The sequence below is a fragment of the Saccopteryx leptura genome, chromosome 7 (genome assembly GCF_036850995.1).
Source record: "Saccopteryx leptura isolate mSacLep1 chromosome 7, mSacLep1_pri_phased_curated, whole genome shotgun sequence".
NCBI classification, from domain to species: domain Eukaryota; kingdom Metazoa; phylum Chordata; class Mammalia; order Chiroptera; family Emballonuridae; genus Saccopteryx; species Saccopteryx leptura.
The window spans coordinates 41,994,517-42,007,332 of record NC_089509.1 but is presented as its reverse complement, the minus strand read 5'-3'; the positions used below and the strand labels follow the sequence as shown (position 1 = coordinate 42,007,332).

The window sequence follows — 12,816 nt, the reverse complement described above, 5'->3', positions numbered from 1 at the left end:
CAAAAGAATAATCCCCTTCACGATTGCAACAAAAAAAAATAAAATATTTAGGAATAAACATAACAAAGAATGTAAAGGACTTATATAATGAAAACTATAAACCATTGTTAAGGGAAATCAAAAAAGATATAATGAGATGGAAGAATATTCCTTGTTCTTTGTTAGGAAGAATAAATATAATTAAGATAGCCATATTACCCAAAGCAATATACAAATTTAATGCAATTTCCATCAAAATTCCAATGACATTTTTTAAAGAAATGGAGCAAAAAATCATCAGATTTATATGGAACTATAAAAAATCCCAAATAGCCAAAGCAATCCTAAAGAAAAAGAATGAAGCTGGGGGCATTACAATACCTGACTTCACACTATATTATAGGGCCACGACAATCAAAACAGCATGGTATTGGCAGAAAAATAGACACTCAGACCAATGGAACAGAATAGAAAACCCAGAAATAAAACCACATATATATAGTCAAATAATTTTTGATAAAGGGGCCAACAACACACAATGGAGAAAAGAAAGCCTCTTCAATAAATGGTGCTGGGAAAACTGGAAAGCCACATGCAAAAGAATGAAACTGGATTACAGTTTGTCCCCCTGTACTAAAATTAACTCAAAATGGATCAAAGATCTAAACATAAGATCTGAAACAATAAAGTACATAGAAGAAGACATAGGTACTAAACTCATGGACCTGGGTTTTAAAGAGCATTTTATGAATATGACTCCAAAGGCAAGAGAAGTGAGGCAAAAATTAATGAATGGGACTACATCAGACTAAGAAGTTTTTGCTCAGCAAGAGAAACTGATATCAAAATAAACAGACAGCCAACTAAATGGGAAATGATATTTTCAAACAACAGCTCAGATAAGAGGCTAATATCCAAAATATACAAAGAACTCAAAACTCAACAACAAACAAACAATCCAATAAAAAAATGGGAAGAGGACATGAACAGACACTTCTCCCAGGAAGAAATACAAATGGCCAACAGATATATGAAAAGATACTCATCTTCTTTAGTTATTAGAGAAATGCAAATCAAAACTGCAATGAGATACCACCTCACACCTGTTAGATTAGCTATTATTAACAAGACAGGTAATAGCAAATGTTGGAGAGGCTGTGGAGAAAAAGGAACCCTCATACACTGTTGGTGGGAATGTAAAGTAGTACAACCATTATGGAAGAAAGTATGGTGGTTCCTCAAAAAACTGAAAATAGAACTACCTTATGACCCAGCAATCCCTCTACTGGGTATATACCCCAAAAACTCAGAAACATTGATACATAAAGACACATGCAGCCCCATGTTTATTGCAGCATTGTTCACAGTGGCCAGGACAAGGAAACAACCAAAAAGCCCGTCAATAGATGACTAGGTAAAGAAGATGTGGCACATATACACTATGGAATACTACTCAGCCATAAGAAATGATGACATTGGATCATTTACAGCAAAATGGTGGGATCTTGATAACATTATACAAAGTGAAATAAGTAAATCAGAAAAAAACAGGAACTGCATTATTCCATACGTAGGTGGGACATAAAAGTGAGACTGAGAGACATTGATAAGAGTGTGGTGGTTACGGGGGGAGGTGGGAGAGGGAGAGGGAAAGGGGAGGGGGAGGGGCACAAAGAAAACTAGATAGAAGGTGACAGAGGACAATCTGACTTTAGGTGATGGGAATGCAACTTAATTGAACGACAAGATAATCTGGACATGTTATCTTTGAATATATGTATCCTGATTTATTGATGTCGCCCATTAAAAAAATAAAATTATTTTTAAAAAAATGCTTTTTTTCTGCCTGGCCAGTGGTGGCACAGTGGATAGAGCCAGTGAAGGAATTCAAATAACATTGGGGAACAAAATTTTTGTTGCATCCACAAAAACACTTGTTTTTACCTAATTCAAGTGTGCTGATCTCAAATCTGACACTAGTTTTTCTCTGTAAGTTACAGTTCTTTTGCAATTCAAGATTTTATGTTTTCATCTTATTGTAAATTTTTCAACATTTAGTTTAACATAATGAAGTAGAATGTCTTCTTGGGCATAATCTTTGTGAAAATATAATAATTCACATAATGCAGTAAATACACTAATACACTAAAAGATATGATTGTATCAGAATTTGTCTACAATTTCAAAATAGAACATATTAAAACACTTACTTTAATTAGGAAATTTGCGCAAAACTTATTTAAATTCTATTCAGGCAAAATTTTGCATTTGTAGCTCTTGCATTTGTGGATTTATTGAGGACAATCTCGTTTGATGCTCCAGCAGTAGTCTGCTGATCACTAATAGCTCCAAGATTTTTGGGAAACTTATCAAGATGACTGTTCAGGAAGTGACTCTTAACACTTATGTTACATCCAATGTCACGGAAAACCAACAGCATCCTTTGAATCAGAAGTTCATAGTTTTCTGCTTTTTTGTTGCCAAGGAAGTTCTTTGTAACTGCCACAAAAGACTGCCATGCTACTTTCTCTTCTTTATTCATCTTTCTGGCGAATTCTTTGTCATGTATGAGGGTTCGAATTTGAAGTCATTAAATACACCTGCTTTTATATTCTTGAAAGACAAGGCAGGAAAAGCAGAAATAATATGTTGAAAGCATTCACTTTCTCTATTCAAAGCCTGAACAAACTGCTTCATTAAGCCAAGTTTAATGTGAAGTGGGGGAAAAATGATCCTGTCCCGATTAACTACAGGTTCATTCACAATATTTTGCATCCCTACTTCCAGAGCTTCATGTTTTGGCCACTCTTTCTGTGCCCAGTTTTTCTCCTGAGCTTGGCTGTCCCACAAACACAGAAAGCAAGGATACTTGTGAAACCTCTCTGTTGTCCTAGCAGGAAATTTACCATTTTAAGATCCACACAAATGATCTAGTTATGCTCCTCATACTTCAGAAAGTTGAGGACAATTTTTATATCATTCTTACTAAGTCATTCAATTCGAGTTGGCTAAACTGCTGAGGGGTTAATGACTGCTTGGCATCAGAAGAAGACCCTTCAGATTCTACAACCATTTCCTCATGAATTTTATAAAAATACTCTTGATCATCATGTTCACTTTCTTTGTCCAGGAGTGTATCAGAGTGTAGGATAGGTTGTATTGGCTCAAGGAATATTAGGATATGTGATCATATGCTCATATGCTGTTTTTTTCTTGCTGATGCCGTTTGTATGGATCAGACAGAAATAATAGTCACTGCTGTGGTCCTTAGGTTCACGCCAAACCATGGGAATACCAAAAGGCATTCCTTTGCATTTTCCTCTTGTCCAGTCACAAAGCATTTCCTCACAATTATGACACACAATATGAGGAGCCCAATTCTTGTCTTGATTGCCAAGGGGAACTTGAAAATAGGCAATATATGCATGTGTCACAAATGATGAAATATTGCAATTAATGTTGAAGTGTGTAACAGCCACATATATAACAGAAGAGGTCAGGACTATTCTTACATTTATGCCTACTCGAAGAAGCCATGATTCAATCTTAAAACAAAATAAGAGGATGTTTTTATCAGATAATAATTTTTTACATTTAAAAACAACTACAATTATGTAAAAGTGATGTTTGTAAAACATTAATTGCCTTGTGGTTATGTTCAATCCAAGAGTCGTTGCCATTTAACTCCAATTTAAAAACCAATGCAAAGGCCCTGGCCGGTTGGCTCAGTGGTAGAGCGTCGGCCTGGCGTGCAGAGGTCCCGGGTTTGATTCCCACCCAGGGCACACAGGAGAAGCGCCCATCTGCTTCTCCACCCCTCCCCCTCTTCTTCCTCTCTGTCTCTCTCTTCCCCTCCCGCAGCCGAGGCTCCATTGAAGCAAAGATGGCCTGGGCACTGGGGATGGCTCCTTAGCCTCTGCCCCAGGTGCTAGAGTGGCTCTGGTCGCGAAAGAGCATTGCCCCCTGGTGGGCAGAGTGTCGCCCCTGGTGGGCGTGCTGGGTGGATCCCGGTCGAGCGCATGCAGGAGTCTGTCTGACTGTCTCTCCCCGATTCCAGCTTCAGAAAAATAAAAAAATAAAAAAAAATTAATAAAAAAAATATAAAAACCAATGCATGCCATTAACTGTAACAAAAAGAAATTAAAATTGCATAAAAACTAGAGCATGCACCAAAGACGAATTTCAGATTTGGAATCAGCGATGCAGAAATATAAGGTCTACCGGAAAGTTCTGTCCGTTTCTATCACAACAAGTCTTGAAACGTAAGCACATGTTTATTTGGCGCATGTGTGCCTCTCTATTTTTATCACTTAATGTATACATACTGACGTAGCAAATTAACTAAAACAAAGTTGATTCATGTTAGTCTTATGTGTGAAGCGATAGTGTACCCATGGCTACTGATAAAGTTCATTTATGCCACTGTAATTTTTATGAATTTCAACAAGGAAGAAATGCTACAGAAGCATGTCTGTCGCATCCACCATATTCCCTGGACTTAGCATCCTCTGACTATCACTTGTTTTTGTCTTTACAAAATTTTTTGAAGGGCAAAAAATTCAAAAATGAAGAAGATATCAAACAAGCACTGGTTCAATTTTTTGCATCAAAAGATAAAACATTTTTCAAAAATGGGATATACAAATTGCCCTCACGCTGGCAAGAAATCATTAATAATAATGGTGATTATATTATTTAATAAAGTTTATTGACAGTAAGAAAAATTTGTATTTTGTTTTATTCCAAAAACGGACAGAACTTTCCGGTAGACCTTATATATAGAAACAGTTCTAAAATCTCATACACCAGAAAATGAAAAAGAAATTGTTCCCCAGTGAATTTAACAATGGGTTTTCTGCCCTAATGATCATTTTAAGTATAAAAAAGATATACTGAAAGTTTATTTCATGCATTAAGTACTTAAATAGGAACAATAAAAGTGGTACACAAAACTAGATTATGTTGTAATAAAGAGTTTTAAAATATTAATGAAAAAATATTAAATAATACTTGATGGAAACAATAAATCCCTTATTTAAGATATTTTCATATTGCTTCTTGATTGTCATCCTCATTTGCAATTTTTTCACTTATAGGTGGAATATACATCACTATGGGCACTTAGAATATGCTGTTGTGCAGATGAACATTAAAAAAGAAGAAGGAATGTAAATTTGTGATTTCCACATTAGACTGCTGCCCAGGCACCAATCTTAGAGAGAACCCTGATTACAAGTACCATTTTAACAACCAGTTCGCTGAACTCTACAAAATATTAGGTATCTGTTTTACTGAACTGGTGTGAACTGGCTGCATCTCACCACTGGATAGAGCACTGACTTGGGATGCTGATGTTTCAGGTTCCAAACTCCGAGATCGCAGGCATTCATCTGGCTTGTGCACAGGCTCACCAGCTTGCCTGCTGGGTTGCCAGCTTGAGTATGGGCTCATCTACATGATCCCAAGGTCACTGGCTTTAACCTAAGGTCACTGACTTGAGCAAAGGGTCATTGGTTCAGCTTGAGCCACCTGGTCAAGTCACATATGAGTGGCAATCCATGAACAACTAAAAGTGACACAACTACGAGTTGATGCTTCTCCTCTCTCTCCCTCTTTCTCTCTATCAAAAAAGAAAGTTTTGTTTCTCACTGTTCACAACTACATCAAGTGCAAACTCCTTAATATGCATTTAGAGCTTTTCATTATCTGACTCAAGACTATCTTAAGCTTCCTTGTTACTGCAATGCAAAACATTCTCTCTTACACCGTTTCAGGCAAACTCACCTACTTTGCATCCTACAATCAAATCTTTTCCCTCTCTACTTTTTTCATTAAAAAAGACTTAAAAATATAAACAATAAGAAGGCAGTAAATAAATATCTACCCACAAATGAATCTAAAAATGAAATAAATAAACAAGCAGAACAGAAACAGACTCAAAGGTACAGAGAACATTTTGATGGTTGGCAGATAGGAGGGGAGTTAACAGGATGGGTGAAAAAGGTGAAGGGATTAAGAAATACAAATGTGTGGTTTTAGAACAGCCACAGAAATATAAAGTGCAGGGAATATAGTCAATAGTATTTTAATACCTATATATAGTGTCAGATGGGTTCGAGATTTTTTGAGATGATCACTTCATAAGTTATGCAATGTCTAATCACTGGAGTGTACACCTGAAACTAATATAATATTGTATATCAACTGTAATTGAAAAATGATTCTGAAAATGACTACTGGCCACATTACCCCCTGGCTGAGAGCCTGCTGTCCCAACAGTGGAGATCGGAGACTAGGCACAGTGCAGAGCTGAGGGCATGCTTGTCACAGGCTGGCTAAGGGAAGTGGCAGCCACTTGGCTGCCAGAAAGTTTCCCAGGAGCTATGTAAGTTACAGGTGGGTGCAGAGCCAGCTGGATAGCATGAATACAGGTGGTCCCTTCAGTCCCCTGGCCATCCCCTGGCCATGATCTTGCTCCTGGGGAAGATGTGGAGGTCCAAGTGTTACATACACAGACATCTCTGGGAAGAACCAGATCCTTTTCACTCTCTTCTTTGCCACCAGGTACCTAGACCTATTAACTAGTTTCATCCGTTTCTATAACACAGTCACTATGTGCTTTTTTCTCCTCTGTGCCTGTCATAATATACTCATATGATCTATGGAAATTTTCAGAAATGCTTGACAGTGAGAATGGCACATTCTGCCTGAGTTTCTTAGGGCCTCAGTCAATTGGCTTCTCCTTCCTTGAGAACTATAATTTCACTCCCCTGGAGATCCTCTGGAGTTTCTCCATCTACCTGTAATCAGTGGCCATGCTGCCCCAGGTCTTCATGATCAGCAAGAGAGAAAGAGACCATTACTACTTACTATCTATTCTTTCTTGGACAATACTGGGCACTCTACCTAGCTAACTGGACCAGGAGGTACCAGAATAAGAATCTCTATGACTAAATTACAGCAGTGTCTGGAATGGTACAAACCATCTTCTACTGTGATTTCTTCTACTTATATCTGATCAAAGTCCTTAAAAGAGAGAAGGTAATTCTTCCAATGCCAATTTGAGGGCCCTTAAAGAACAGGATATTGAAATAAAATATTTGAAATGTTCTACTGAGGTACATATACATGACTCAGACCAAATGTTAAAATTAATGCCAGAAAAATGCTTAGTGTAGATGGATTTCAGCAAAGCACTGGTCACTCTATCTAGAAGACCTTATCAATAATACCTCCTCTATAGAGTTAATGAAAAACCTGAGCCAATTACACAACCATGGCTCTGTGTAATGTCAACAAGAACATCAAGAAACCTTAGGTGCCAAACTTGCAAATGGGTCAAATATACTACTGCTCTCTCTCAAAAACGAAACAAAACAAAACAAAACAGAAAACATACTTTAAAAGGGAATGAAATTGGCTAGTATCCATGAAAAACTCTGTATTAAATTTCTACTACATGAACAAAGCACAAATGGCATTTTATTCTTCCTGATATATTTTTTTGTACCCTCTCTAGTATGAAACTCGACCAATATGATGCTTAAATCTTTAGCTATGATATTAAAAGACTGACTCTTAATGCTTCATAGTGACTCCTGGTACTATTTCTGTCTCACTTAAGCTGTCTTTTATATGAGAAACATTTTTTCTTCTCTTAGTTATTTAATACCCATGGTTGTGATATGTCATTCATCTTTAAATTTTAAACTTTAAATATATTACACTAATTGAAATTAATTGAATGCCTTCAACATTCAAATCTGCCAGACCAGCAGCTTCATGAGGACAAGAACTGTGACTGTGGAACCATCTTCTCAACTGCTGTACCTTCAACAGAGAAAGATTCATAAGTATTTGATTAAATCAATGAATCCTATATTCTCTCTAAAAACTTCCAACACTCTTCCTTCCATTTTTATTTAATTATTTAATGCTTAATTTGCATAGGCATGTACCATGCTAATCTGTAATAATACAAATGTAAAAAGAAATAGAAAAATTACTCTAACAGTATATTTTTATAACGTTAATGGGAGTATAAACACTTTCTCCCCCATGTCTTAAAATTTTATTTGTACCCTCACAATAGTTCTGATGAAGCTTTTTGTCCATAGGTGAGCAATTTTAAAAAATTGGATTATTCTACCTGCTACATCTAAGCACCTAAAGGTCAGGGACCAGTCTCTTACATCTCTGAATTACGTACTGTTCTTATGTGCTTATGCAGTACCTTGTATGTGGTCCATGACAAATGTTTGCTTAGTTAAACAATTTAAGCAATAAAAATCATTAACACATATATAGCCCTTACATCGTAAATGTACGATATATTGCCAAACTTCACATTAATACTCACATATTCAACTTCAGCCTCTGTAATTTATGTTTCTATTTTTGTTGTGTTATTGTTATTTTACACAAATAGAGAATGAGAACTATGCCTTTAAAACCGAGATTCTATGCTTATGCTTAGGATAGACTTGTCAGTGATATACCATTGTCCACAGTACGCAACCCTGAGCTGAACTTTATTAGACTCCAGTTCCAGAGAGGAGTGTTCCTATCTCACTCTACACCATTTTGGTTATAGCTTATCTTCTTCCTAATTCATTCACCTAGTCATGATTTATAGAACAGACCTTAACTCAGTCATATTGATCTGCCTCTTGTGGTTATTATGATGGAGTCAAATTTTACTGCATTTTCAAAATTAAGATTCTTTGTAGCCCTATCAAGTTTCCAAATAATACTTTCAATGGCTTTGATTCAGTGTCATTTCCTTTTTTTACAGCAATGGTCTTACTCGTTTAAGAGAGAAATAGAATACCTAGGGAGCGACATTTTAAGTAAATGAAGGCCTTTATTAGAAATAAAAACAATTGTGTCAGCCCAAGTTGATACATGGGTTGTGCTTCTGGTTGTGCTCATAATTCATTTTTTTAAAATGATTTTATATTAGCGTGTCCTGGCATTTATAAGGAGGTGAGATGGTAGTTATAAATTTGCATATAAACAAAAAATTAACACAAGGCTAGGCTTGTTTTACTGTTATTTAATTTTAATGAACTATATTAAACTTTTAATTTGGGGAAAACATCTTTGCAAATCATCAGTCTCTGAATCAGGTCCCCAAGCTGCTAGCCCTCTCTTATAGGGACTCTATTTATACTTTACTAAAGTAGTGGGGGCTCTAAGAGGGAATCTTTCTCATTTTCCTGCTTCACTTAAAAACATTTTTACATAGCTCCTCTCTTTAGTCTCAAAATCATATCCATCCTCCTCTTAAAGGTTATGCCTTCTACTTGTGCTCTTAATCTCATTTCCTCCTATTCAGTTACTTCCCTTTCGATTTCTCAGCTCTTCCTTGTCTTCAAGCTGTTCTTGTTCAGTGAAACGCCCTATTTTTGCATACAAGTGTATGTATAAATCTCTTTACACAACAAATTCTCTTTTATACTTTATTGTCCCTCATAGGTAGGTTCTCTTTCTTAACTTGTTTTAACTATCAGATTTGAAAATCAACTGATCCGACTGCGCTCATTTTTATACGCTGATTACCTACCCTCTTATGTATAACCTAACTTGTATTATGCTCCTGAAATCATACTCTTGAAAGTTTCATTGTCTTGGTGATCAGTTTTTGCTCATTCAAATAATTTATCAGGTTTTATAACCCTCTATATTTCTGTAATTTCTTAGGGATATGATTCCAACCAATATCTCCTTTTTCCTGGAATATTATTTCATCTGTCTGATTATAATTTTCTTTCTTTCCACTGGCTTCTCTGCTAACAGTCACTAAAGAAGGTATTGTCAACTTTTTGCTGTGTGGCTCTCATTTTCTTGCTTATAGTTTTCAACTAATCTCTCATATCTTTCATCATTTACCAAAAAACCCTAATCATCATCTCTGTCTGTCTCTGTCTCTCTCTCTCTCTCATACTCTCTCTCTCTCTCTCTCTCTCTCTCTCACACACACACACACACACACATACACACACACACACACACACACACACAACCATCCAAATCCAGATAATCTCTTTATGGCATTTCTAAATATTTTCTTTGACCTTGATAAAAATGGGAAATGAAGGAGTTTTGGTGTTTCTGGGTCACAAACATGAGATTTTTTGAAAGGGAAAAAGTAGATGGAGCAAAATCTGACCAGAAAGAAGTTGAAGCACCTTAAAACAGATAAGGGTGTCCAGGTTTAGACTCTAATTCCATATGGTATTCCTCCCAAGCCCACCAGGAGCAGAGAGAATGAACACTGAGAGGACATCTCTTCGTGCGTTTGTGCTGTGGGTACCAGGGCTCAAGAGTAGTAACACATAAAAGAAAAAGCAGAAGAAGTAATGTTGAAGACACAGACTCTCTCAGATTAAGAGCTTAGTTGCCCCCTAGGTTTCCAGCCCCAAGTAAACTCAGAATTTTTTTATAATCATATTGAAGGCAGGATTGGGAACCTTCAATAATAACTGAGGTTGTTTTTTGCCAACCAGATAGGTAAAAATTGAAGCAGATTAAATTTCATTCAGAAATATAGATACATTGAATATTATTAGGGCAACACTAATATTCCAAATTTATATTACCTGCTTTGATCTCTCTCCTAAATTTCAGTTCTGATTGTAAAATCTATATTTTCTCTTACATTCTATATTATGACCTCTAAATCAATTCATCTTACAATAGGGTTAGATTTTAGGTTATAAATAAAACTGCAAAGAATATGCCTATGGTGATGTCTTTCTTTTAGATTATTTCCATACAGTAAATTTTCAGAAGTGGGCTTACTAGGTCAGGATCAGAGTCAGGTGGTGGCAAGAATTCAATAAGGGACTCGTTGAGATAAGATTGTTTATTGTATAGAAAACTAAAATGAGTATAAAAGAAGACTTTAGGATGAAAATCTTTCTATGTTGCTTTCTCTTCTGTTTTTTGCACTTATAGTTTATCAAAAACATCGGCTGTTGACACTCTTTGTTGTGATGGAGGTGTGGGGGAGCAAGCTTTGCCGTGCATTGGGAGAGGTTTAACACCATCTCTGGTCTCTCCCTACTAGATGCCAGTAACAAAGAAACTCTTTCCAATCAATAACACTCTAAAATGTCTGCAAACACTGCCAAATGGGTTCTGGTGGACAAACCCCTACACTACATCACATTAAAGTTCCTTTAAGTCAGAACTGGCACCCTTTCTTCCTCCTTCAACAGGTAGTATAAAAATCACCATCATTATTGTTAAAGGAAGAGAATCGCCTAGAAAGAAGTCAACCCACAAATATAACAGCTTAAATGCTAACCAGCTTTGTGGAGTTTGTTTGTGATGAATAACTATTTTCAGAATGCATTTCAGCCATTTATATTAAAATGCTATATCAGTGAAAAATAACATAACAGAGTTGCGGCAGGCTGCCACCCAGCTGCTCACTTCCCTGGCAAAAGCTGTTTCTCTTCAGAGGTAATCTGGTAAGAGGCAACTTGCCATCTTAAGGAATATTGGTAGATGTCAAAAGGAATGACACTTCACACACACACACACACACACACACACACACACACACACACACACACGAATACATTACTGTAGAGAAAAACAATACACATTTGTGTAAAAGCCACTGTAAAGTCATTGGATAAAACAGTAGAAGGTTGAAATTTTAAAGGGAATTTTAAAGGTTTGAAAACAAATTTTATTAAAATTTTAGCAACAATAGCGGTTTAACTCCAAGGAAATATAGTACTATCAACAAACTTTTGATTAAGAGTTTCTCATGTAAAGGGGCCTGATTTTACTCATCTTTGAGTAACAGAGCCATGATGAGGAGAGGTATTCAGCACACAATTATTATGTTGAATGTCATTGGCCATTCCCAAATCAATGACTTACAAGAGTTTTCATTTGAATACTTACTTTTGCGGCTCTCTGTGTCTGCTGGGAAGTTTGCTATCCGTCTGCCCTTTTCATTTCAATGTGAACTCATATATTTCTCCCAACACAGTTCTTCTTCAGATATCTGTATGTAGTTCTATGGCAAACCTGTTCACCCTACTAACCAAAAATAAAATTGCAGTTGACTTTGATTTTTGACAGTCAGTCACTCTGCCTTATTCCTCCTCCAAAATCACTATGAGCTCTATGAATTTCTCCCATGGTACCATCCTAACTCTAGTGTGTTATCATGGAAGGCCACGAACCTGGAGTGTAATTATTAAGAGTGAGACCTTGAGCAAGTTTCTTGGTGTCTTTGTCCCTTAGTTTCTCTGTTTGAAAAGTAAAGGGGTTGCACCTGACATGTTTACAAACAGCAAGTTACAATCTGCTAGAAAATCTTAAATATAGTGTGTTCCTATCAGTATTTTCTAAAACAAAAAAAATAGAGAAAAAATGTCAAATGTTATAAATACTAAGGATAAATACTGTTCTGTTAAACTTTTTGTTTGTTTTATGTCTATGTACGTATAGGTAGAACACATTTCTTAACTATATATAGGTTATGATTAAATAAAAAGCTTAAAAAGCTACTGCAGTAGATGATGTGAAGGTCCTTTCACTTATAAATTACATTATTTCATTCTGGACCTTTACCATTTCATGCATAGATTACTTCAATAGCCTTCTAACTATTCTGCCTGCTTAGAGTCTCTTCCCCTTCCAATCCATCATGTGCACTACTGCTGAGCTGCTCTTAAAGAGTAGCTTTTTCCAAGTGTAATTCCCAGGCTTAAAACTCTTAAATTACTTTCCTTTGGAAGAAAGTCCCCATACTTAGTTTAAAATAAAGAGTTGTTCCCCATCTGGGTCCATTCTATCTTTATAACCTAATCT

General features: G+C 36.2%; 1 pseudogene; it reads left to right on the top strand.

Moving 5' to 3' along the window:
- The window catches only part of LOC136378666 (ER lumen protein-retaining receptor 3 pseudogene), a 50,486-nt pseudogene extending 43,442 nt beyond the window's left edge, over positions 1–7,044 (top strand).
- The last annotated feature ends 5,772 nt before the right edge of the window (positions 7,045–12,816 follow it).